At 36.1% G+C, this 27239-nt stretch overlaps 1 long non-coding RNA gene across 2 annotated transcripts in view; it reads left to right on the forward strand.

Annotated features, from left to right (window-relative positions):
• Window positions 1–834: 834 nt before the first annotated feature.
• The window catches only part of LOC113458729 (uncharacterized), a 90591-nt gene continuing 64186 nt past the window's right edge, over window positions 835–27239 (forward strand). For both annotated transcript variants that reach the window (XR_003379255.2, XR_012577206.1), the window contains exon 1: window positions 835–1205. This is a non-coding gene — a long non-coding RNA (uncharacterized LOC113458729). The remainder of the gene's footprint in view (window positions 1206–27239) is intronic.

Below are 27239 nucleotides of genomic sequence, written 5' to 3' on the forward strand. Positions count from 1 at the left end.
GCTGCACAGTGTGTTTTCTGGTTACCCCATTGCTGTGCACCAGCCCTGGCCAGCTTCATCACCTGATCAATTCAAATGCGGCTGCCGTGCTGGGAGTGCATCACCAGCTGGCTCGAGGGCTCAGCCACCAACCCTAAGGCATTCCAGCCAAAAGTGGTCAGTGGGTGCTGCACTGTCATGGGCACCTTGCAACCCAAAAAATGCCTGGCCCGGCCCCAGGCTCAGGGGGAAAGACTGTGTGAGGAAACACTGCCATGTTCTGGTTGTCAGACTCTCATTTCTAATCTCTTCTAGGGATTTTGTCTTACAGCAAATAAGAAGATTTTGGGTGCAAGCTCAGGGGATCAAAATGTTGTTGAAGAACTTGCGGGTTCATCACTTTTCTGTAAATAACATATAAAAGCATCTTAGTATGGACACAGCAACATATTCACAGATTGCATTCCCCTCTCCCATTGACAATATCTACTGCTACCAATGTGCTGCTCTCTCTTTACACATGCCTCAGCTGTAGAGTGTTCTTTTAATATTTTCCTTTATATTCTGACCTTGAGGTAATTTGGTGAATGAAAAAATACCTTCCTTTCTTTTCACAGCTTTTACTGTTTGAAAATCTGTGTAGAACATGGATCCCTAAACCTGTTAGGACAGGTTTGTTTGTTTAGAAAATATACATCTCTCTCAGTAAGCTTCATGTACATTTCATTTATACAAATATTGCATCTGGATACCTGAAGCACTCATTGCATCTCCTGGAATACTTCACTGGGATTTCATTTCCTAGGCAACCCAAAATCTCTGCATGATCTCCATTATATTCTAAATCAAGAATGGACTACACAGTCTGTTGGACTGCAGCATCTTGAAATTTCCTAATCTTAATCTTAGTATTTTTTATTTTAATGAAAACATATGAAATAGCAGAAAATCACATATATTTTATCCTAAGCATACAGCAGATTCAGCAGACTTCACAGTTCATTGGACACCTTTAAGGACCTTGGGGCAATTGTCTAAGTAGTCACCAAGCAGATACACTGCTTTGATATTGTAACTGAAACCTCATCTTTGAGCAGGATAAATTTCTTCAAAATATATTATGGCAAACACCAGTCCCTCTACAAACATGGTGCTGTAGCCAAGGCAGCCAAGACCAGCTCCTCACTGAAAACACACTACAAATAAATGTAGGCAGAGAAAATGAGGTAAGGAAGTTTTCATTTATGGATAAGGCTCTTGGGTTACTTATATGACCTGATAACTCTGGGGAGTAAACCCACTTTGTGGCAGGGATAAAAATTTGTTTTGTTTGGGAGTTGGGGGGGGGGGTGGGTAGGCTATGTTTATTTGTTTCTTTGTCCACTTTGTTCTGATATTGATGAAAAGTAATAAAACTGCATATTAATGGAGGATAATAATCTATATTCTGGAGGAAATGGGTGCACACAAAAAAATACCAAGGCATTTTTTTTAGCAAGGCAAGGGAAATCGGAAATGACCATCCTATTATATAGGTTTAAATGGTGTACTGCTGTAGAGATATATGATTTATACAAGTATTTATAGTTTTTTCCTTCCCCTAGATATACTAATTTTGATAATAATTTCTGATATTTTAAAAGTGTTTCTGAAATACAACTATTTCATATGGTATTTTGATGAGATTAGATTAAATTACTGCATTTCAAATGTACCAAAGTATCTCCAAATATTTGCTGCTGTTTTAGTCAAAATGTATAATTAACTAAAATTCCTTGATATTACTGCCCTCTTCTTGACTTAGTGTCTCATTAGAAAATGTTATTTGATTTTTGATATGCGATGAAATTTTTTGCTCTTTTTTTACATGCAATGTCTTGTTATCAAAAAGCCTGGACATAATCATTTGATAGTTGTCATTTTTTCTCTACATGAATGGAAGAGAAATCTTACACTAAGTTTTCCTCACCATACATTAAAAAATGAATATTTTTTAAAGTTTTATCGCTTTAATTTTTAATATAGCAGTACCATTATTCAGCTCTGCATTTTACAAAAATGCCTATGTTAAGTATCGTAATATTTATTCTTTTTTTGGATAATTTTATATTTGTTTTTCAAACGTGACTTTCTAGGTTTGTCAGCTTTAGCATGTGCAATGCCTAATAAGAAGGGAAAATAAAAGCCATTTTATGCTTTAACAAAATTTTGTCAACTTTTAGAGATGTGTAAAGATGAAGAGTGGCAAAAGCAGAGAATTTCATTGAGGTGGTTTCCAGTGACTGAACTTTTCTTTAAAAAGTGCATCTGTATTCTGAAAGAGGCGCGTGAACTGGCTGGTAAATGTCATAATTGTAAAATCTCTTCATACAATAACCAATTACAAGTTCTTTAATTACTCGTTTGTGCTCCAGAAAGGGTGGATTTATGCTTCCTTAAAACCATAATTATCTTGTCTTCATTCCTGACAGTAAGTATATTGCGTAATATGAACTCACACTGTGGGAATATGAACATGCAACTTTCTGGCTTATGACTTATGTAGCAAATGAAATATGTTTTCCTCATTAAAATAACAAGAACTTTAATCACATGCATTACTATCTAGGCTGCTTAGAATAGAAAAGGAATTATGCTAGCTTGCATTTGTATTGCAAAGAAGACTCAAAGATGACCCTATGGTTGAAAAAGAGTTTGTTGGATAGGCTTGACTACTTTATGCCTGTTTTCTAAACCACAGTCAGAGATTTCTTTTTTCTCCTTCTAGGGCATAATTATGAGGCTTATCCAGTGGCAGTACAAAACAAATCATAAGGGGTTTCTTGATTTCATATGGAAGCACACATAAACTGATTATTCTGATAAATTTATAGTTGAAGTAAATCGTTCCTCACAAGGAATCATTATCAAGATAAATATCTCAATTTTGTTGGTTATTTACTCATCAGAATCAGAGTTTTTATCAGCATATGCTGTCATTAGTAGACATGGCATTTCCAGAGATGTTTGCAGGGGAAATCATAAGCAGATACCGTGAAGTTTTATATTCTAAAAAGGGATGAAGTACATAGTTGAGATTAGTATGAAAATTCTAGCTTTAAAAAAGGTAACATTAGTATTTAGAAAGCTGACCTATAAAGAGGGGGAAATAAGAGTAGGTTGTTTCTTTTTTATTTGCTGTAAAGCCCTATTTCAGGACAATGATGACAGGATAATTCTTGACAGTACTTGAGCATGTTTATATCTTAAATCCTGATCTTTTCCTTACTTTCACAGCCAGCCAAGGAATTTAAGCATAAATTTATTAAATTACATAAAATTCAGAATTATTACCATTTCAGAGGACTCAAAACAAACCCATTCTCTCTCTTCTTTAAATTCTTACTTTAAAAATATCATTTAAATAAAAGTCAGAAGAAATGATGCTTTAAAATGCAAAGAGAGGAGCTCTTCGCTGCTATTGTTTTTTTCATCACATCTCACTTTTGAACAAAGGCCCTCGAGAAGGAGAGGGTAGGGAGTGCAGGGTTATGGATGTCTGTGGCCTGTGAACTAAGGAAGAGGCTGGAGGGACTAGAAGAAGCATTGGTGTCAAGACAGAAAGGAAAACTAACTGGGAAAGACAGAGAAATATACAATGAAGCTTTGTTGCTTTCAAGTCAATGAAGTAATCTAACAGCTTTCAGCAGTTACATATCTTGCATAAAACAATAGCTCAGCACATCCAGCCTTCTCATAATCCTAAACCTCAACCTTCCTGGCAGGGAAAGCTGTCTCAGCTGCTGGAAGAGCTTGCAAAAAGGTTGCACAATTGTAGAACAGGGAATCAGCAAAGGTGTTGCTTATGACCGCAGACAAGTTACTAAGTAGTAACATTTTCTTTTGTGTATATTGGGTTTCACAGTGAGAATGCCACAACTTAGGTGTCATCAAATTTGGGAAGTTTAGCAACCCAGCTTGGTAGTTGAGCAGAGAGGCAGCTGAAGGAGATGAGTGCATGCAAACAGCTGAGTGATAAGGACTACAATGAAAGAAGTAGAGGACACTTGTGGACAGACAGACTTCAGTGAGGACGCTGTAGAAGAGAATTTGCAGCACTGTGACCTGCATGGACAGAAGGGTTATCAGATAGAGAGCAATTGTTCAGGTAATTGTGGTAGCATTTGGCTAAAGCTCATGAATGTTCTGTTAAATACAGGTTTGCCTTGGAGGATGAGGTGCAGCCTGGTGTTTTTTAAAGCTCTTATGAAAGTCTGTGATCCTTGTTCTCTTGGCAGAATAATTAATTACAGTGACACTGACGATTATGGTTTGTGCTGTCTCCAGTACCATATTCCAGCCAAGGGTTATCCATGCTCTCATAATTCCTGTGCAAGCATAGGAGGAAAATAGCTATGAAATGTGAGCAGGATTTTAGATTCCCACCTAGTGAAGAAATTAGCAAATTTCTATTGGAGCCACTGTTGGTAATAATTGCAACAGTTTTGATAATGGTCAAGATGGTTTGGGAATGAGAAAATAGTCAAGAAGGAGATGAATTCTGATGATATTAACACAGACTTTTATGTCAATGCTAATAAAGGGGTCTGACTACCGTCAGTCTGGTATATCACTCCTTAAACTGGGAGACTTGGCAATAGCTTGCCTGCTAGGAATTACTAGAACATGTAGCTGAAGAATATTCTATGTTTCAAAGATTTTTTTTTATAAATTCTCATGGAAACATACTTTGTACTACATTTTTATTCAAAGTCGTAATGACTTCTAGTGAAAAAATATACAAAATGTATTTTTAAAAAATTGGAAATGTAGCATGTAGAATATTTAGTGCTGTAAATCATGCCAACAGAGTGTGTGTGAGTTTCACTTTCACCAAGTAACCGTAAGTTTTCCATTGGTGACCACTCAGTTGAATGAAGTGAAATTTACAAAAAAGGCTCAAAATCAGTAACATACAAGCCAATTGCTCTACAGTCCTTTGGTGTTCATGGTGTGTTTGGGTATTTGAAAAGCAAAAACCTTTGGAAAAGGTGCATGCCAGGAACAGCAGCACTCAAATTCAAAACATGAGTACAAAGGCAGGATGAATTCAGCTACTTAAGTAAGAACTTGACATACAGTTAATATGACTTCAGAGGGAAAATGTAAATAGGATTAAGAGATGAAAAGCAGTAAGGAATGGAAATTGGAGGCCTGTGCTGGATTCAGTAGGACTCAATAAGGAAAGATGTTTCCATGTGAACAGTAGGAAATGGTTAATCTGCTGCAAAGTTATGACACTTCCAAAACTCTATATTTTGCACTCCTATCTCATCATGTAATATATCCTCTGAGGTGTATCATACCAACACAAGTATTTCAATGTGCCAAAAATGAGCTTGGTGTGGACTAATTCCCTCACCTACATCCCTGTGAAGCTTTAGAAAGAAGCACTTATGGAACTGGTATGTGAACTGCCCTGATGAAGTATTTAAGATAATTTTACAAAGCAGTTGGAAGCATGCTCTGTCCTGAGGGCATCAGATCTTATGTGGCAGTGCTCATATAATTATACTAAGATGGATTGCCATATCACTCCCTGGGCCTCTGCCTGGAATAAATCCCACATCCAGCTAGCGAAAGAGAAATGCGACTTGCAGGACTGGCATGAATTTTATTACATCCCAGTACTCTAAAGACAGACCCAAACCTTTTCAATCACTGATTTCTTTTAAGTGTCACTCAATTCTAGCCTCATCAGAAGATACTAGTGATACCCACATTAAAAAAAAAAAAAAGTAGCTGAGATATTACTTTTGAGTTGACCTGTCCCCTGAAACTACCTGTCCCACATCTCTGGTATCCCTTAAATTGACTAGTTAGACTTAAATTAATGACATCACATTTATAATTCTGACTTTTTCTCAATGTGAGGTACTGGTGCATTTTCTGAGGCTGGGGTTTCTGTATTTACACCATACTCCACAAATATATTTTGACAAATTATCACCAGAGCTTTGGTGACAACAGCAAAAATGTGTTGCATAGTTACTGAACAAGTATGGATTCAAAGCCAGATACAGATATGAGATCCTTGCACAAAAAGATATCTCTCACAGTCTTAAGAGACAAAAACCTTTGCAGTTTACAGATGAAAATCTGTACTAATTTAAACTGTAATTCTGTACAGCCACAGATTTCAAATTAAAAATCACTATCTTTCAAAATGCATTGAGATGGAATATACAGGACCACAGTCAGGTTGTAACTTGAGTTTTACTCTTCAGCACATAGGAATTGTCAGAATCTGGGTCCTGGCTGGTGTGCCAAGACAAGAGGCCAAAGACTAAATAGGACTAAGAACAGATTCTTTCTTCCCTGTAAATAGACAGGGTGCAGGCTGCTGAAGCAGTTCAAGATTGCTGATGATAATCAGCATTGTCATGCTCAAAGAATGAAAGAGTCGCTTAATTCTCCAGGTATGCCACCTTTGACAGTTCCATTGGAGCTGGATGTGTTGTGAAGAACAACTGCACCAAATGCAGGCACATTACTGGATGGATCTGTTCATTCAGCTGGGAAAAAAAATTATGAGAAAGACCAAGAACTTAATAAATCTGTATTTCCTTCTGTACTTTAAATTGTGAAAAATTAGATTTTACATAGTTTAAAACTTCCTCTTTTCTAAAACTCTTTGCTTCCTGTTATGACAGAAGTTATTTAGATAATCTCTAGTGGATTTGCCTTCAGTTCTACTTTTCTATCAGTAGCAAAATAGACTATTTGTGTTGTGCAGAATTTTTCCTGTTCCTTTATTATAATTTTAAAAGTGACTAAAGTCTTCTTCTAAAAGACTAAAGCTCAAAGAGGTCTTCTTGAAAACAGTAACACTATCTATGAAATATTTAAGATAAAAATATCATATTAAATGTATTTCTACAGTGAAATAATGCTGTCAAGAAGAAAGAAAGAAAAATATTGTTTTCTAAAAATAGAAGCCTCACAAAAATATTATTTCTGTCCTCATCTTACTTTTTCTCCTCAGCACAAAATATATCCCATTTACAACCAATATTCTAAGCCCATCTTTCAAACATAACTTTTACATTTAAACAGCCATCAAAATTGACTAGAAAAGGACATATTTCTAAGTTGTAGTGCATCAATTTGTTCCTATTTTGGTGCTGATGAAAGCCCTGTCAGTCTTGTCTGTACATGTTTGTTTGTTCCAGTAACCCTCTCCTAAGCAGGGTGGATCTGGCTCCTGCCTCTGTGGTACAGATCCCGTGGTGTGGCACTGTCTGATGGGGCTGACGTGGAAATCCTGGCAAAGTCACCACTCCGCTGGGCAGAGCTGTTACATTTTTGCTGAACAGAGCAGCTCTAGGGAAGAATATTCATTCATGTCCTTTTTAGGCAGCACTAATTGGTCTGTGAGGAGTGCAGCACTCACCTGTCTCTACTGCCTGTACTGCCTGCAGATCTTCAGGGCAGTCAGAGCATTGCATTGCATTCCACTGCACTGAATCATGCTGCACAGCTTTCCTGCTCCAGCAAGGGCTTCTTTCAAATAGTGGAACAGGACCTGAGGACTTGTGCTAGACTGGCAAATATCAGATGTAAAATCAAATTAGCTGATGACCTGCTGTCAGGGCACCTTCCTCTCGTATGTTGTGGATACTACCATTGACAAAACCAGGCTAACTTATTGTTCTTGCAAGTGTCCCATGAAGAAAAATTGCTTGTACAATTCCATATGTATTGTATAGCTGTAGTAGCCACAGAGGCAAACATTGTGATCCAATTATAATTTAACTTGTTCTAACACTTACCAGTTGAGAAAGTGTCAAGATGTCTCAATAGATCTGAATCAATACATTCCCTTTTTTTGGTTGATCAAATATAGTTCAAAATGCAATTTGACACAGGCCAGATTCTGGTCTATGTACACATGACAGCCAAAGGTTCACTGGTAGTGAAAAATTTTACTTTCCTCAGTTTTCTTTCTTGACAGTTTCCTCAGAGATCTTCCATCCACCTTCCCACTTCACCAATGGGTTTCACATTTCTCAGGAAAAAAACCCAAACCGATCCACACTTTTTTTACACAATTTCCAAACTACAATATTAGCATTAATACACAATATTAACCGCAGGGAGCTCTTATGCCTTTCCTTCCTTGAATCAGTTTAAACATGGTGAAAGCATTCCTGTTGTGGACTTTTTCTGTCATACTGATCTGCTCTCGAACCTTTCTGGGTATTTTGTCATGGGAGATTGCGGTATTCACTTTGAAAAGTAAAGAATTCAGAAGACACACAAAGAAATTATCAGCTCCAAAGTCACTAAGTTCCAACAGTAATATGATGAAGCATATCAGAAAAATCTTTTACCAAATTAAAAATAATAAGCAAAATGAAGTAAAATCAATAAAAATAAGAACTTACTTGGAAAGTGATTGTTAAGCGACTTTCAGTGTAAAAATTTTGTTTACAAATATTGAATATTTAATCAGGAAATATTATTCTGCTGATATGAAAGAATTTAATATGAATTAGTACAATATGAATTTTTTATCATTTCAATGTATTGAGCAAACTGAGCCGATTTTGTTTTCGCATTAGCATTGTATCTGGCTGTGATAGAATATCTGCATCTCGAAGCTATGTTGATCACTCAGGCTCCAGAAGCTGTTCTCCCTCAGAGGCAAAGCTTCTTGGTGGGTCCCTGTCTGGCATGTTGGAAGTGATGTTCGGGGTGGGAAGAGAAAGAGTCTGAAGAGCAGAGAGCAGTGGGAACCCGGCAGCTCTGAACCACAGCCCAGAGTGCACCTTACAGTACTGTGAAGTGCAGGAGGGATGTTTCCTATCCAACAAACTGAAACCGAAACATTTTGACTCTCTGGTGTTTCAGTGTTTCTGTTTATTTAAAAAAATAAACAAATTAGATAATTTAATATTTCTTTAATAAAACTAGGCATGGTTCCTCACTCTGTACTTCTTGGTGTTTTAAGGTGAAGGTTGAAATTCATTAGCAGAAATTCTGAAATTTTGACTCTTGTTTGACTTCATTTGTGGTCAAAAGGAAAAAAGCAAATTTATTTTTTCATGTCTGTTAAAAATGGATCTCTTCCCTCATAACATTCCTTTGTTATGTAATTCTTGAAGTAAAAACTTCCTCCGGAAAACTTCAAGACTGATTTAATGTTTTCCTCTACAGCTGACTAACAAAATCCACTAGACATTGAACACATTTCTTAAGGACATGAACTTCAGCTGAAGTTATATACATAGATCTGAGGTAGGATACAGCTTAGTTCACAGCATATGTGGAATATTTTCATAAATGCACTAGGTAAGTGATAAATGAAAAGCAAGGTCAATACAAAGGTGCAATAATAACAGAAATTGAAAAAAAAGTAGAATTTTTCTTCATACAGCATATTATTTCTTGCCATCCACACTGCTAACAATTAGTTTCAAGAAATTCTTAAAAGTCTATTTTCACAAGCAACTATTATTTCTCTTTTTTTTCAAAAGCAGCTATTGTTTCCCTATAGTCTTATCCCTTTTTAATTCATGTTTTTCTTCTGTTCACAAAGTAGGACCAAGTAGCAATGAAATAATAAAAACTTTCCTTTTTGCATCATTAATGTTGTTATCTTTCTAAGCTGTGAGCTGTGTTTTGTTACAAAATAACAGAGTGAGATGTTTAGCAGCAATTAATAGTTACACCCTTCCTTATTTACAAAAGAACCTGTTATACTTTTAGTTCACATTAAGGTATTCTTTATAGCAGTGGTGTGACCTTTGTCAAGAAAAAAAAATGCTGAGGCCTATACAACTAGTAACTGATGAGAAAGTGGAATCTTTCGTTCTGCCAATTACAGACAGTAATTGCCATGTAATGAAGTTAATGTTTTGTAGAATTTACAACCTTATATTAATGGTGTTTCTTTGCCACCCTCTCTTATCCAACTTAATTTTTGCCCAGCTTTTTCACTACTAAAGAAACAAGACAATGTGTGAAGGCTCATTAATTCTATTTAGTTTTGATTTTTTTTTTCGCTCCCTTCTTTTTTCCCTGCCTCCTGGAGGTGAAAAAAGAGCCATGCCATCAGGCCTTTAGGTAAACTCTGGTTCACGTAAGGGTGAAAGTTACAGCCTCCACACAGCAGCTTGCACCATATAAATGCTCCCCTTTCAATTTCAGCTCAGGCCGTTTAATGGCCATGCGGTTTTATTGCCTTCTTGATCACCAATTACACCACCAAGAACAATGAGGCCAACGCTTAAATGAGGAGGCCTCAAATTTGCCTTCATTTGCCAACGTGTTCCATAGCAACACTTTCTTTGAAAGCGCAGATCGCCTAATTACGAGGATGAAGATGGATCAGAGTTTGAAAAAGGCTCTCAGCACCAGAACAATATGCTAGCCTAACTGTACTCGCTGTACTCCTACTGTATTGTTGTGACCCCAAGCTGCCCTCCTAGCACTCTGCCTGACCTCCTGCCTCCGAGAGGAAGCCGTGCCTGCCCTCCCTATCTCCGGAGTGTCACTGCAGAATTTGGGAGGGTGCCGCTGAGGCTGGTGACAATGGAATCTAGGAAAAATAAATCATAAGGCAGAAACTAGACAAATTGAGGAACCACAGGATACCAAAAGCATTTCCACGTTATTTTGTTTTGCCGCTAATGGCTGAAACGAATAAATCAGGATGTGTTAGCTCCAGCCTGCTTCCCAGAGCAAATGCTAAATGCTTTACTTTCTTTGTTAGGAACTAATAGCAGGGCTGAGGTATTGTGGATGCTCACTATTCTACCAGGAATTTGAAGTGACTGTTAGTACACTAAAAGTAAACACAACTGCAATATATGATAAAGTTAAAAAACTAAATGAAAAAAAGTTATATACAAGTTCAAAAGCTAGAGTTATGGAAATTGCAGTTGTTTTCCTTGTTTAAAAATATATCCTAAAAAGAATTTATTGTTCCATATGTCTTTTTACATAAATCAGTCATCTAACTTTTTTACAGGTTGTTTGATGCAAAGTGACACTGGAAAAAAATGCTATTTCCCCAGAATTAAACATTCAGTGTGTTTACTACACACACTCTACCCTCTGCCTCCAGTTCTGGTGCTGCCTCGTCCTGAGGGATGTGCCACCAGAACTAATCCACTGAGGTAGAAGTTAGATTACAGAAATTCATCACTATGGAAATATTTATCAAATTACTTCTGGAACCTTTCATGAGTATTAACACAGGTAGATTCAGGTTTTGTAAAGATGTATGAAACTGATTACCTTTTTTTTTTTGCTGTTTCTTTAGGTTTCTAAATTTTTCCAACTGAACTTAGTTCACATCTAGCCATGTAACAATTTATGTATGTAGTTAACTTTATATTCTGTGTGCAGTACTAGGAAACATCCAGTAGCAGTTTAGGAGTATTTGAAGAGCTGGAGCCTTTGTTGAAGAGTGAAAAAAATGTGTGGGCTAATTGTTACAAGAGAATTATGCAGTAATAAACACAATTAAACTTTTGCTGCAGGGAAAGAATCAAGATTCATTTTCAATTTTAACTTTCATGCTTGTCTGCCAAGACTTGAAGTATGTAAACTTTACATTATATTAGTGTAAGGCTTTTTATCCTGATTTTCCATATGAAATAAAGCAGAAAAATCAAAGCTTATGGGCTTGGGTAGCTGGCAACTATTCCATTTTCTCACTGCGATCTCACTGTTACAAAGTGCAACAATCTCAAAGGAGAACCGTGTTCTCTTCGTATGATCAAGATTTCAGAAAAGGAAAAGCTATTCCAACCATAAAATCCAGATAAATATAACACTTCTGTCTTAGAAATATTTTAGTTACAATGCTTATTGATTGCATTCTAAACCACCAAAAATTCCAGTAAAAGAGATGCTCAGTGGATTAAAAGAATATTAAATTTAAAAAAAATTAAAATTAAATTTTTTAAATTAAAAAATAAAATTATATTATAGTTTGTCATTCTCCTGTGCATAAGGTACCATCCAAAATATGAAAAAGCCAAGGAAAACAAAAATTATATATCAGTTTGGGAGTTATTAAAGCATATAAAATAATATTTTGAATAAAAAATGGTTTTTTACCTGCCCTCACTCATAAATACTTGAACAAATTTTCTAATGCACTGTCAGAATGGACAAATAGCATGCAAAAAATTCAGACACAAAATGTAAGAACCTTATGAGCAATTAAAAAAAAAACATTTAATAATAATATCAATTTGGCAAGTTGAAATACATTTATTGTAACAAGTGCAAACAAATGGATATGTGGCACATAAATAATAATGTGGAAGGTAGGGGTGCAAGAGGAGAAAGGCATCCTTCAAAATTAAACTGAAACACAGACAGTCATTAAATGTTGCAAATTCACTGAGTACAGACCATGAGAAGCTGACTATAGGGGAATCCCATGCCCCAGCACAATGTAGACTTTTAGAAAATGCTCTCACCAAACAATCTGACTCCCATCACTCTTATACCGAAATCAACTAAACCAAGATATCTTTAATGCAAAATCAAATGAGATTTAAATGTCAAATAGCCTCTCATAACCACCATGAATATGTTCTGAGTGTATGGAAACATCTTGCTTTTTGGTTTTTTTGTGAATTCTAATAGCAGAGCAATTAGGGTGAACAACAGTGCTAAGTAATGTGCTATTGTGATTCAGAGCCTTCATGTCATCACAGGAATTTCAAAACACAGACGTATCAGACAAGCACAGCAGTTGTATTTTAGAGTCAGTTAATTACACAATGTTCAGAAATTAACCTTTGTGATCTTATAATTGTAATTTTAATATAAACTTAAATGTGTTTTATGTAAATACATGCATAAATATCTGTGACTTTGAAATCTAGCAGGGGTAGGTTGTACCTGTAAGGCCAGTTCTGAGAAAATCTCTCCCTGGAGAGAACAGTCTGGTAGGGGCTGTACTTTAAAAACTGCAGCAAGATAGCTGCCATGAGCTAAGAGACGCTCCAAAATGGAGTTTGAAACATTGTTGTCAAACTCAACTTTAATGCTTGCTGGTAAGAATAAGTGCTTTGTCTTCTGAGCTTTTTGATTGCTTGGCTGATGAAAATGTAAGGACTTGCATTTCTAAGCAGAAGGCACAAACTCTCCTCATGATATGTTTAGCTTCAAAAGTCAGTGCTCTGAAATCCAAACTTGTTTGCCAGATATTTTAATTTGTCTACAGCTGTCCTTATGGGCAGGGTGGGGCAGATGAAAGCATCCTGATGCAGAACTCCTTCCCAAGCTACAGCTGGCAGGCTGGCTCAGACATCTGCGAGTGTCTGTGCACTGGAGTGTGTGGTTGAGCCAGAGAGGGAGGGAGAAAGCAATATTGAAAAGACAAATGTTTAGAAATCATTTCACTTGTGTGGTATGTAATTTGGTTTTGACTTATGAACATGTTGGGCTTTTCTAACTGTAGGAATTAATCAGAAGCAATACTTTGAGGGGAGGTTTTTATTTTCCCTCTTCCAGGCTGCATTGATATCCAATGGAACATGCAAATATTCAGCAGCTTCCCATCACAAAAGTATTAGAGCAAAACATTTGCTTTTGTATGGTTGTGATTTTCTTGGCAGAGAAATTAAAAGCTTTTCTTTTTTCCCATTTGCTTTTTTTTTTTTTTTCCTGGTAAAAAAGGCTACCTCAAAGTACTGACATGGGACTCCATTTTCATCTGTGCTATCAAACAAATCATTGTCATAAGGACTCGTGAGAAACCTCATAGGGATATTGATCTTTGCTTCAAAGGAACATGTTTTTGGGGAGCACGTGATCACAATGCCAAGGTAAAAGAAGTCTGAAAAGAGAGTAGTTAAAAACTGGCCAGACTACATGGCTCAAAGGACAATAATCAATGGCTCAATATCTAACTAGCAAGCAATGAGCAATACTGAACTGATCTTGTTCAGCTGGTTGTCTTAAAAAACAATATGATGAAAGCAGACTTGAAGATACTAAACTGAAGGCAAGGATGGAAATTAGCCATAGAGCTTTAGTCCAGAGTGATTCTGAGATATTTGAAGTTTATGTCAACAGAAACCTCAAGTTGAGTGAGAAGGTATGCAACGTTCTGCACCTGCACCAAGTAGGCACCATTTTAGAACCAACAAACTTAATATCAACCCAGATGAAAGGCCATGAGGTTAAAATGAATATCAAACAGAACTGGAGTTAACAGTGCACTCTTCACAAATGGTATACGCCACACCTGTTTAGTTTTGGCAAGCCTAGTGCAAAAGAGGCATTGAAAAATTCTCAAGGGCCCAGTAGCAGGGTATCAAGACAATTAGGAGTATTAATAAGTCTGTGGTAATGCCTAAAAGGAGATGCTAAATAAAGCTTACTCATAATAAAGAATACAGGAGTCTAAGGCTGGGAATCTGTAAGCAGCCTGAAGTACAGTTCTGAGGATAAAAGAGACAGGTGCTTTTCAAGAGTGACGAATGATATTACAGGGAGAATTGACCACATGTCATGGTTTGAGATATTCATACTGGATATTAGAAAAAATATTCTCCACTGAGACAGCAGAGTAAAACTAAAACAGAATGATCAGCAGAATGGTACCCACAGGTACAGTAGAATCTCCATCCTTGAAAGTTCACAAAACTTGGCTGGAAACTTGGTGACCTGATCTAGTATTGGCGGTACCCATCCCTTCACTGGGATTAGATGATTTTCAGAGCTCCCTTCTAACCAGTATTTCTATGATTTTATGAAGAAGCCTAGTAGAAAAGTAAATGTAGAATAGAAAAGCTAATGTGCTGCACTGAAGAGGGGAAAAAGAGATTGAAGATAAAAGATAAAGCAGCAGTGAAAAAAAGCTACTCTTCTTCAGCACAGAAGGGGAAAGCTTGAATTAGCTAGGGCTGGTGCTGGAAAAGAGTTTGTACACAGAATGGTCAGGGACAAGGGAAGGGAAATCAATCTACAGATGAGAAGCAGGATGCAAGGGAGAGAACTGAGGTTGTGGATCAAGCTGAATAATAGACAGGTCCACATAAATAATGAACTTCTCATTTAAAAGAACTGACAGATATGTAACAAAACCACCCACACATCAAAAATCACAAAGACTCTGTACATGAACCTGAAAAGCATCCTGAAAACAGTCCGTGTGAAGGAAACTGTTGGTCAGCCTTTGGCTGCGTCACCAGAAAGTTTTCACTGCAGTGCAGCAAGAATTATTAAACCAAGCAAAAGAAAGTGCTTTAGTGGTGTTCTGCCATGATTTAGGAATGGTATTCCCCTATTTAGTACTCCTGCCTTAAGAAGATCATGCACCACTCCCCTTCCTGTCCTTCCAATGGAAGGCACCAAAGGCAGGGATTATGGCTCAAGATAACAATTTGCTGGTAAAAGCAATAAGACCAGAAAACAGAACAGAAATAGAGATGATCATTCAAAACATCCATGGATTTGTACAAGTTTTTGTTAGTGACAGGCTTGCTGTGTCTCATAAGACTAATTTAAAAAATAAATAGAATGAAAAATAAGAATTAATCAAATGGTGTCTCTTCTTAAGGGGACTGAGAGAACGATACTGAAGTGAAGGAACATAAATGTAGGAAATGATGGATAGAGAGAAAGAAAAACATATAGCATCAGTATACATGAGAACATATAAATTTCACAAAACCAATGAAAAAGCTATTCTTTTCACTGGGAAACAGAGCCAGCATGTTGATTAAATAGAAAGTAGATGAGTCAGAAAAACAGAAAATCCTAAACTACCAGTGCGAGAAACATAATATTGACTAACCCTATCTAAAAGTACTGCATTAAAGCTGATAAGACTGTATTTGGAGAAGTTAACCCACAATTTTTGGAAGTCTAAAAAGGTTAATAGTACTGCCCATCATATAGAAGCTTAAACAGCAACTGCTGAAGAAGCCTGGTAGGATGATTGGAAATCTTTTGGAGTAAAGTAAAACTTACTTTCCTAAGCTTTTTAAGCTAATGAAAGAGTTAGCTGGCATGAGTGTTACCTAGAAGCATAGAAAGAATTAAAAAGGAAGAAAGTTACTTAAATTAAAAGACAGTGTTGAGGTAAACTAGACTTTAAACGAAGCCTTTTCTTTGTGTGTTTGAAATTAGATTTGTTGTTTTGAAAGAAATCAGGTTCTGAAAAAATATTCCAATAGTAGAGGATGAATTAAAAAATTAACAGCTTTTCAAATTGGAATTCAGAATGATTGGAGTTTTATATCTGAGTTTAATATCTCCAGCACAAAAGACTGAAATCTATGATTCAGAAAGTTCTTTAATTCCTCTTTTACTTTATTCTTGTTTCATTATCATCAGCTTTCAATGCCACAACCATTCACAAAGGCAAGTATAGGTTTCAGTTTGGGAAATTCTTCGTAGTTTTTTGGAAGCAAGGGAGCACCTAGAGCACTGATTACAGACAATACCTTCACCAGAGACTTTTCTTCTTTTAGATGAATTAGCAATACTCACTAAAAAAAAAAGAAAAGCAAAAGGCTGCAGTTTTTTGTTTTCATGTAATCTTTGATGAGGTTCTACATATGAAAACAACAGATATGGTTAAATATAGTTTTAACTTAATCCTTGCCTTTCATGGAATGGTTTAATCATGACTTTGAATCTGAAGTAGGATCTGATATCCCTCATATGTAATAAGTTGTATCTTGTAAAGTCATCATAATCAGATGAAGTCCCAGATGACTGGAAAAAGGGAAAGACTGGGCCTATCTTTAAAAAAGGTATAAAGTAGGACCCTGGGAACTACCAACCTGTCAGCCTTACCTCTGTGCCCGGGAAGGTCACAGAACGGACCCATGGAAGCTATACTGAGGCACATAGGGGACAGGGAGATAACTGGAGGCAGCCAGCACTGCTTCACCAAGGATAAGTCCTGCCTGATCAGCCTGGTAGACTTCTATGATGGAGTGAATACATCAGTGAACAAGGAAAGGGCTACAGATGTAACTCATCTGGACTGCTGTAAAGCATTTGATGTGGTCCCTCACAACTTGCTTCTCTCCAAATTGGAGAGAAATGGATTCAGTGGGTGGACTGTTAGATGGACAAGGAATTGGTTTCACAGTTGCATCTAGAAGGTAGTGGTCAACTCTCAGAGTCCCACGGGACATCAGTGACAAGTGGTGTCCTTCATACCGGGACAGGTGTTATTTCATATCTCCATTAATGACATAGATAAAGAGACACAGTGTACCTTCAGCAAATTTGCAGATGACACTGAATTGAGCGGTCCAGCTATGTGTCCTGGAGGACACAATGTCATCCAGAGGGACCTGGACAAGCTTGAGAAGTGGGCCCATGAGAATCTCGTGGTGTTTTACAAGACCAAGTGCAAGGTGCTGTACCCTGACTGGGGCAACCCTTAGAGGCTGGAGAATGAAAAGATCAAGAGCTGCCCTTCTGAGAAAGACTTGGGGGTGTTGGGGGATGAGAGGCTGGACATGAGCTGCCAATGCTACTTGCAGACCATAAAACCAGCTATATCTGGGTTGCATCCAAAGCAGCAGGGCCAGCAGATTGAGAGATGTGATTCTGCCCTTCTGCTCCTGTTTGGTAAAACTCTACCTGGAATACTGCATCCAGCTCTGGGGTCCCAGCACAGGAAGGACACTGACCTGTTGGAGTGAGTCCAGAGGAGGCCACTCAGATAATTAGAGATGGGGCGCCTCTCCTAGGAGGAAAGGGTAAGAGAATTGAGGTTATTCAGCCTGAAAAAGACAAGGCTCTGGGGTGACCTATTTGTATCCTTTTGGTACCTTAAGGGAAACTACAAGAAAGATGCAGAGAGAATTTTTGCTAGGATATAAAGTGTGACAGGATAAGTGGGAATGGTTTCAAACTGAAAGAGAGTAGGTTTAGATTAGAAATTTGAAAGAAATTCTTTACTGTGAGGGTGGCGAGGCACAGGAACAGGCTGCCCAGAGATGTTGTGGGTGTCCTATCCCTGAAAATGTTCAAGGCTAGGTTGGAAGGGGTTTTGAGCAACCTGGGCTAGTGGAAAGTGTCCCTGCCCATGGCAGAGAGGTTGAAACTAGATAATCTTTAAGGTCTCTTTCAGCACAAACTATTCTATGATTCTATACTTCTGTGATTAAGATTCTTGTTCATTCAACTAACAGCCTTACATTCCTTTAGTAATTAAAGTATGAATATTACGTGGCTATAAAAAAACTCCCCACAAGAAAAGCAAAAGCATCAGCTTGTAAATCCTTACCAAGGACAGATGCTGAAATTGAGTGGTTTTAAGGTCTTATACAAGTTAAGACTAACTTAAAAAAATTTTGTAATATTTTGCAAAATATTACAAAAAGAGTGAAGGGTTGTATCTTATATACTAACACAGCTAAATATATTTAAGGCAAGAACCTTTCTGCCTTCAACTTTCTAGACCCCTTCCCCCCTTCTATGTAATTAAGATACCTGGTATATTACTTTGTTCACAGACTAGTACAAATTATGTTTTCACACAGAAATTTGATCAAGCTTGGATATATTCAACCTATTTGGGTTTTTGCAAGGAAACAAAACCTTTCAGAGGAGACTGACCATGTTTACAAGTTAGGAATACCTAGTGAACAGCCAGTGACAATTCCTGGAGGGTTTCAAAAAGCAATAAATGTTGTCTCAAGGATAAAGATAGCCAGTTCCACAACTCAATTGCTTGCAGAGGAACCTTCAGAGAATTCTTTACCTTGTGGCATTTTTGTACACTGCGGTTTACTTAGTGTTCCAGGATGTTCCTTTAATAAAAGGCCTGTTATTATGTCGAATGAATCCCAGCATGAAGTCATATCCCTTCCTAAATTGATGATAGCTGGACTTTGTGGTTTTTTTGTTTGTTTGTTTTATCAGCTCAATAAAAAACAGACTAGAAACACAGAGTAACTAAATTCTAGGGATCATCTTATAAAGGTATGATGTTACTGAAATGTTAGAAATTAAGATATGTACTACAAAACAAGTAGAAATTTTAAGATTTTTCTGCTAGTGTTTTCTCAAGGTCATCACAAGGTAGGAATTATATGATACTAACTTATTTATTGGACTACTAGAATTATGAAACATATTATTTATCTTATATTTACTGGCCATTCAAGCATGAAAAGGATGTCTGTAGGAAAATATGTTTGAACTTTTTCTGCTGATTGTTATCACTGTTGTTGTTGTTATATTTCATATATGCTAAAACGTGTTCATGTTCATTCCTGAAATTCTGAATTCAGAGATAGCTGTCTGATATTGTCCAGTCTGCCCAAAATTTGGACTAAACATGTCTTTGGTAATCTTAAAATAATCCTAGGAAGCCAGGTAAATGTGATGGCTACATTTATAGCTACAGTATGAAGCTATACTGTGTGAAGCAGGACACAATGATAAAATTCAACTGAACATCATTCTACACATTGGGTAAAGCCTATCACAGAGATTTAATCAGAAGCTAAACATGAATAATTGGATGTACATGGTGAAATGTCTTGATTTGCCAATTAAGGCTTTCAACTTATTTCACAATAAGCCCATATCTACAAGATGAAATATCTGAAAGAAAATCTTATAGTTGTAATCATATTCAAATCATATTCTTATAGTTGTGATCTGGATTAGTATAAGAAAGAAAAGTAAGAGTATTAATAATGGTTTGCACATGAAGTTTTGATCCTCTTATAGAACACCAAGAAAGTACACATTTATATTGCTATAAATGCATATAAAATTGCTATTATCTAGGCCAGAGTACTTTGGAGATTCAAATTCAAACAGCTGCAATGTGTGGCATAAATACCAGATATATTAACTGTAGGCAAAAGCCAATAACCTTTCAACTTCTTGAGATACCACTGCTGTGACAATTATTGCTATATTATGCTTTCTAAGTACTGATAGGTATAAAAATTAGAATATTTTTGTCTCTTGAATTTTACACAACATATAAGTAAAGTAGTGGGGTTTTTTCTCATCATTCTTTATTCTCCTGCTAGTTTATTGTGCAGATAGGCTCTCTGAAGCCAGTGCTACCAGGGAAATAAATTAAAAAAAAAGCCAAAGAATAACTGAAACAATGAGACAATACAGTTGATTTATTAATGAGATGGGATAGTGAGTTTCTTTTTTTTTTTCTATCAGGCATGTTTTTTAATTCTGATTACATCTTTGTTCACAAGAAATTCAGTCTGTTTCTATATCTTTAATATTACTATTATCAAGCTTAACTGAGATGCTGATGATGAGAAATCAGAAAAGAATGTTTTAAGAACTCGACTGACAAGTAAGACATTTCCAGCTGTGTTAGGGAATACAAATAGTGGTACCCTAGGCGAGCACAATATATCATCTGTATTCCCAGTGTCATCTCAAGCTAGTCTAGCTTCTGGCTTTGCAAGAGATACTAAGGGACAGGGAGGAAAGCTCAGAATCAGAAGTATGTCTGTCTTAAGCTATTTTTTCATACAGATCAAAAATATCCATGCTACTTTTCACTGAACCTCCAGTTATAAAGATGAGGAACTTCTCACACTTTAAATAAATTAATTATATCCTGATTCTGCAGTGAAGTTACACATTTTAAGGAACTATTCAAACTTTAGAGGGATTACATGATCAAACATTGAGGTAAAATTTGATAAACAAAGCTTATCGGTCATGATTTTATTAAAGCTAAGATGATGAAACTAATTTAGACATAGATTGATAGCAAAGTAGGCATGATTTACATTGACACATTACTTATGTTCCTATTATGTGTTGATTAAGTAGGTTCATAAGAAACCCAAAATACGTAATATACTCCTTTTTACAATTGAATTAATTGTTTTCCAATGGAACCTTTGCAAATACCGGCATGGAAGATGCAAAGCACATCAGGATGCTGCACAAGTAAGAACTACCATCGAGATGTGGCATAAAGAGATACATACCGTATAAATGCTTCTTTAAACATGTCTTACTCTTTGCAAATAGTCTTAATTACTGAGCAAGTAATTACTATGTTTCACATAAAAAAATGCATACTGTGCCCATGTTTTGCTTACAAAACTTGATAATACCAGAAGAACACGTAATTTTCAGAAAAAAATATTAAGCTAGACCAATAGCTAATAACAGTGACTATTTTGGTAGATTAAGTCCAACATTTATTATCTTTATATATTTATCAATGTCAGTCAAAAATCTTTGGTAAAATTTCTGTGCCTTGCTTTCTTATCCACTGTAATAAATAATTTCAGAATTTTTATAAGAATCACTGCTATAAATAAAATATTTTAATGAGAACAAGAAGAAGTGGTTCTAATACAGATAAGAAATAAGTCACACTGCATAGCAAAGGTCCACAATTATTACAATAATTTATTTTCAAATGTACTTAGTTAATGATTAAACAGCCAAATCTTGTTAAAGTTGTAGAATCTCATGCTTGGAAAACAATAGGCATGGTTAATAACTGTGTTGTCTCATTGTTGAGCTAGTGATAAAGTACAGCCTTGTATCCTCTGCCTTGTGACACATTTTGTAACATCATGATTTATAAAGGGCAAGCCCTGACAATTCAGCAAGTGATACCATTTATTCATAATACTTAGTTTCCAATATATTTTATTTCAAAAGTAGTGTTGCAGGTAGATGTGCCAGAAAATTGTTTCTACTGCATAGCAATTATGTTTTCTGAAAACTTTGAACATTTCTGTGACCATACGCACTGATAAGCTCAACTGAATGGACACATCTAACACATCTTTACCTTTTAAATAGAAAATATGGGGATATTTATTTATTAATTAATCTCTCATTCATTTTTTAAATTGAAAACCAGGCTCTAATATGTATTTATCAGCTTACATAAACTGAATATATATACTGGGACAGTTTCCCTTTCATTGCTTAATATTAAGTGCTTCTTTTTGCAACATATTTTTGCATGAAGTCAGCAATGTTTCCCAGCATCACAATGCATGCCAGGTTCTGATGACCTTTTCTTGCAATATGATGTAATCCAAGGAGTCAGTGAACTGAAGTACAGGTGTAGCTATAATCCTTTGTGTCTTTTGAATCTTATCACTTCCGTATCTATGAGATGTTAACAATACACTCCTTTTGGGAAGAACAGCATCAGATTAGACAAACATTGTGGAGCTTTGAACACAGAGGATCACAGTTTACACCGGGTGTTCAAATACATGCATAAGCAGTTGCCATTCTCAGCAGGACCTCCATTCATTTTTTTTTTTTTTTAGGAGAACAACAGCATGGAATTTGTCAAGTGATTGGCAGATACTTTGTTAGGATTTCCAAAATCATAGCAAAAATGTTACATAGTCTCAGATTTATTTACAATTAAAAATAGAAACCCCAGTTTTGCCCAAGTCTAGGCTTAGCAACACAAGGTTCAACTTAGATAATTCCTTGGGTTTTTTTCCTCTAACAAAATGCAATTTGGGCCTGTAATTACAGAAGTAATATTCAATGACTCAATGTGTGAAAACACTGGTTTTAATTTTCTAAGGGGCAGTTTCCTGTGTCTTTTTCATTCAGAATAATTTATACATACATGCATATGTATATATATATTCAGAAAAAATCTTATGTAAGCATATATATATATATATATATAAGCGTATTCACAAAAATATTCATGAAACAATAATGTTTCTTATAGGGAAAACTATATATAAATACTCTAAGTTAATGATTTCTTTCTTTTGTCCCAGGAGGACTAAACAACAGAATAATATTAAATTACTTAACAGTTGCAGTTTGCATATTCAGGAAATGTGAATTGGAATGACAACTCTGATACATCAGTGGTATTGTGTCATGACATGACTATTTCTCATAACAGACAGCATCACTTGCCCATCAGACCCCACCTGAATAACACAGACTCCCATTCCTGCTGAGTCTTCCAGACGATTAGCTACTTGCTAATCTTTCTGTGACTTTCATAAAGGAAATGGGAGAGATTTTTATATATTTACATGGAAAATATTTATATTCCCTCCAGCAACATGTTAATAATGGCATGAGCTGAAAATGTAAATCACCTTGCTGTAGAGTAATATGAGAAATTTCAACATTTACTTTTACTTACACATGGAATAATTTCAACATTTTGAGAAGCTATGTCACGCTAGAAAAAGGTGGTAGATTATGATTGTGAAACACAAATATTTTGTTTATCACAGGAGACAGCATAGGGGACCTTATTCCCCATTTCATAGAATCATAGAATCATTAAGATTGGAAAAGATCCCACAAATCATCAATTCTAACCTCTGACTGAACACCACCATGTTGACTAAACCATAGTACTAAGTGCCAGTCATTTCTTGAACACTTCCTAGGATGGCAGCTCCACCAGTTTCTTGGGCATTCCAATACTTAACAACCTTTTCAGTGAAAAAATTCTTTCTGATTCTATCTGAACATCTCCTGGTGCAGAGGCCTGTTGTTGCTAGCTGTGTGGGAGAAGAAGCCAAACCCCACCTTACCACAACCTCCTTTCAGGCAGTCATAGAGAGTGGCAAGGCCTCTCTTGAACCTCCTCTTCTTCAGGTTAAACAACCCCCAGACATCCCTGCTATGATTTACTCTCAAGACCCATCCCCAGCTTCATTGGTCTTCTCGGAACACGCTTCAGCACCTCAATGTCTCTGAAGTGAGACGCCCAGAACTGTATTGGAGGGGCTCTAGTCTGTTCCCTGTCCCTCTCTACCAGCTCAGGGGACTGAGGCTACTGGCTCAGGCTGCCCTGGGGATAGATGGTCTTTCTTTTGAAGACTGAGTCAACAAAAGGGTTATTTACCTGGACCTTTTTGCCATCCTTGGGTAAAAAAAAATGTTTTGTTCAGTTTTTCTGTTTTTCAGCCCTAAGAGTAACTGGTCTACCTAATCTTACCTTCTCCAGATGTCTCCTGTAACAGGAAAGTTTTCCAGCAGGGCTAGTTATGGAGTATAGTAGAGTTTTATGCAATGAATGGATGTTCAGGAGTTAGAACTTGAGGTCGAATTCCTGTAATTTTAGAACAAGGAATAGAGAGATGAACATTAAGTCTAGCCTGGTTATCTAGGATCCTTTTCTGTGTCTTTTAATTGCTGATAATGAATCCTTAGACCAATTTAGACCAAATATCCTTCTAACCTATGGACAATGAAAGTTAGCTGAGATAAATCCTACTCCTGAGTGGGATTTTTTCATTTTATTAGTTGATCATGCCATAAAAAATCCTAATAAGATTCAGCAGTGATTTCACCTGAGAAGTGTGAGCAGACAACACATCACTCTCTCTCCACTCCTGATTGCGGCATCACCGGATAATGAAACTTGTTTCAGAATTGATCTTTTCCTCTTGTCTAGAAATCAGTCAACTCATTTCATGTTTCTCCATTTCGTTTGGCCTATCTTTGCTACTGAAGTCCTGAAAAACTTGTATCCTTAACTGCTATGCATATAGATAAAATATACATGGTGAATCATTAAATACAAAGCATATAGCAGATAGGTCTGGGGTTCCTGACTGGAGATGCCAATGAAGAAAAGTCAGACATAGATAAAACAGTGAGCAATTCAAATATAATTTTTTCATTAAGAATGTAAAGTTTGGATGTTAAACTTCATCCCAAAGCTAAAGGGTACAGCATGCAACACACAAGAGAATTAAAAAATGACTGATACAATACACAAACAAATTAGCAGGAGCTGACCGAAAAGATAAGTGTGTTACTGCACATTAAAGTTAGATGTCATTTCCTCTAATTTAAGGGTATTCCAATTAGAGTTAACCTGAAGGTTAGCTACTTTCATCTTTATCATCTTTTTGATAGTGTTAGCACAGATGTTGTGGCATCACGGAAATTATATGCATCATAAAAATGCAGCTAATTATCAGTGAACTAGTCACTTCTCATGTAGAATTAGTTTAATATCTTCAAGAGAATGTTTGTGACCCACTTGTCTGATAACAGCATCCATTATTGACCCATGGCATGCCCTGTCTATCTTTCCTTCCTTAAGCTCTAAGTGTCTGTCTGACATTGTGTTTTCTCTTGCTGGAGATGAGAATAGCTGGGGACCATAGGGGAGATTAACATTTAGCCCCCAATGGGTTTCTTTGAACACACTGAATTTTGCACTTGAATTTGCCTTTGCAGAAAGAATTATAATCTTTTTGCAGTTGGAATACAAGGATAGTTTGTGCACTGTCAGCATGAACAGGACATGGAGATTTGTGTTTATAAGTATGTAAGAAGATATTTTTTGTTTATTTTTTATTAGAAACAATATATGTCAGGACTATGCTTTAATAAGAAAATTACTATGTAACATTTTATAAAGTTGAGGATGGATTTTGAAGGATGACAGACATTTTTGATAACTAAGTATCGCTAAAATTTCTGGAGAACATATGGAAAAGAAAGCCAAACTCAAAGAAGCTTTGAAATATTTCTTCTCACTAGCACTTCAGATTTTTTAAACTCAAAATTGTGTTGATTTTCAGGGTAAAGCAGGATGAAAGACAGACCTTAACATATTGAAATATTTCTCTACATATTTTAAGAAAAAAAGGATAGAGCTAAGTACTGTTCAGTGAATACATTATTCAGTGACTTTTGTCATCTTTCATTGAATAAATTATTCAATTACTTTTCTTCTCTGTATTTGACTAGGTTTATTATGGGTACAATACCATTTATTGAACATATTACTCTACAAATATATATATTATCTGAATAAACTGTTCAATGAGTATTTTCCCCTAGAATTTTTCCCCTTTTATCCTTTCTTTTTTACAATGGAATAGAATAATTTATAATTTTCACATCTGAAAATGGAATTACTGACATGAAAAATTTGCATAATTGAATCTGAAATTTTCTTTTCTGCACTGAAACATTTTCATCATTTGAAAACATGGAGGTGAATGTGGACTGCATCATATCTATTGTTGCCATGGTATTCCAAGCCAAGCCATGTAAAACCTACCTGTTAAATATTATAGCAGTCATAATAACAGACTAAAAATACAATAATATTCTAGAAATGAAAACAATATAAGATGTCAAAAATGAGACAATACAAGCTAACTGCAACAGGAAATTTCATATGTTCAGAAGCTTGTCTGATATGGCCGATGCTACTGACACAATTAGTTGATATATTTGGTTTTTTTTACTTTAATATGGAATTTCTAGTTAATATTGCAAATAAAAAGGAAGGGAAAGTTGCTGTGCACAAGGAACATTTTTTTAACAAATGTTTTATTAGCTTGTACTGTTTATAATCTCCAGCTGGCTGAAACATTAAAAAGTACTACTTTTACCTCAAGGACTCAATCTGTCCACCTGGTCACTAACTGCCCTATGAATCACCTAAAGGTTACACGTTACAGCTACATTAATAAGATGAATATTAAGAAAAATGAAGTTAATAATGGACGTTGAAACATCTTTTGCATGCAACACCTTTCAACCAGTCACTGTGTCCTTTGCAAGGAGACTCAAAAGAATTTGCAACAAAAATTAGGAAGTCAGAAGCCCCTAGGTAATATTGCATTAATTTACTGGGTGTAAATAATCTGCTGGAACTTCAGCTTTGCAAGGCAGCGCTTGTGGAATTCACTTCTGGGAACGTAGGGTTGGAATGGATCTTCTGAGTGAAATGCTGTCTTTCTGCACTTAAGATGAGACTTCTGTGTTGTGCATTTATATCATCTTTCAAATGTCCATTTAAGATGATTCCAAACTGGGGTTCAGGGTTGTTTTCTTATGCCATTTTAAAGGCTGGCTTAGAATTGTACACTCTTGATGGTATTTCTTATAATTCCAACCTGCCTTTTCTTAGGGCAATTCATTAATGAGCTAATACTGGTCATTGTTTAGCTTTAAAAAAATCTCTCTTCTGTCCCTGATTTATTTCTGTCCTGATTAATAAACAAGGACAATGAAAACACAGAGAGAAATATAATCTTTTTCAGCCTTCATTGAATCAGGGAAGACAAGTAAGTTTTTCTATTCTTTCATGTTCTCCTTGTAAGAAATTTGTAATGTAATCAAAACAAGGAGCAAGAACAATATAAGTATTTAATATGCAGCAGGTCTAGCCATGAATAAGGTATCCATTATGTGACCATCAGCTAGTATAAAGAACAGAAAGCCACTGCCTGCCACAATGTGCTAAAGTTCAGACCCAAGAAAGGAGCATAAACACCATTTTG

This window comes from Zonotrichia albicollis, chromosome 1, assembly GCF_047830755.1.
Source record: "Zonotrichia albicollis isolate bZonAlb1 chromosome 1, bZonAlb1.hap1, whole genome shotgun sequence".
Lineage (NCBI taxonomy): Eukaryota > Metazoa > Chordata > Aves > Passeriformes > Passerellidae > Zonotrichia > Zonotrichia albicollis.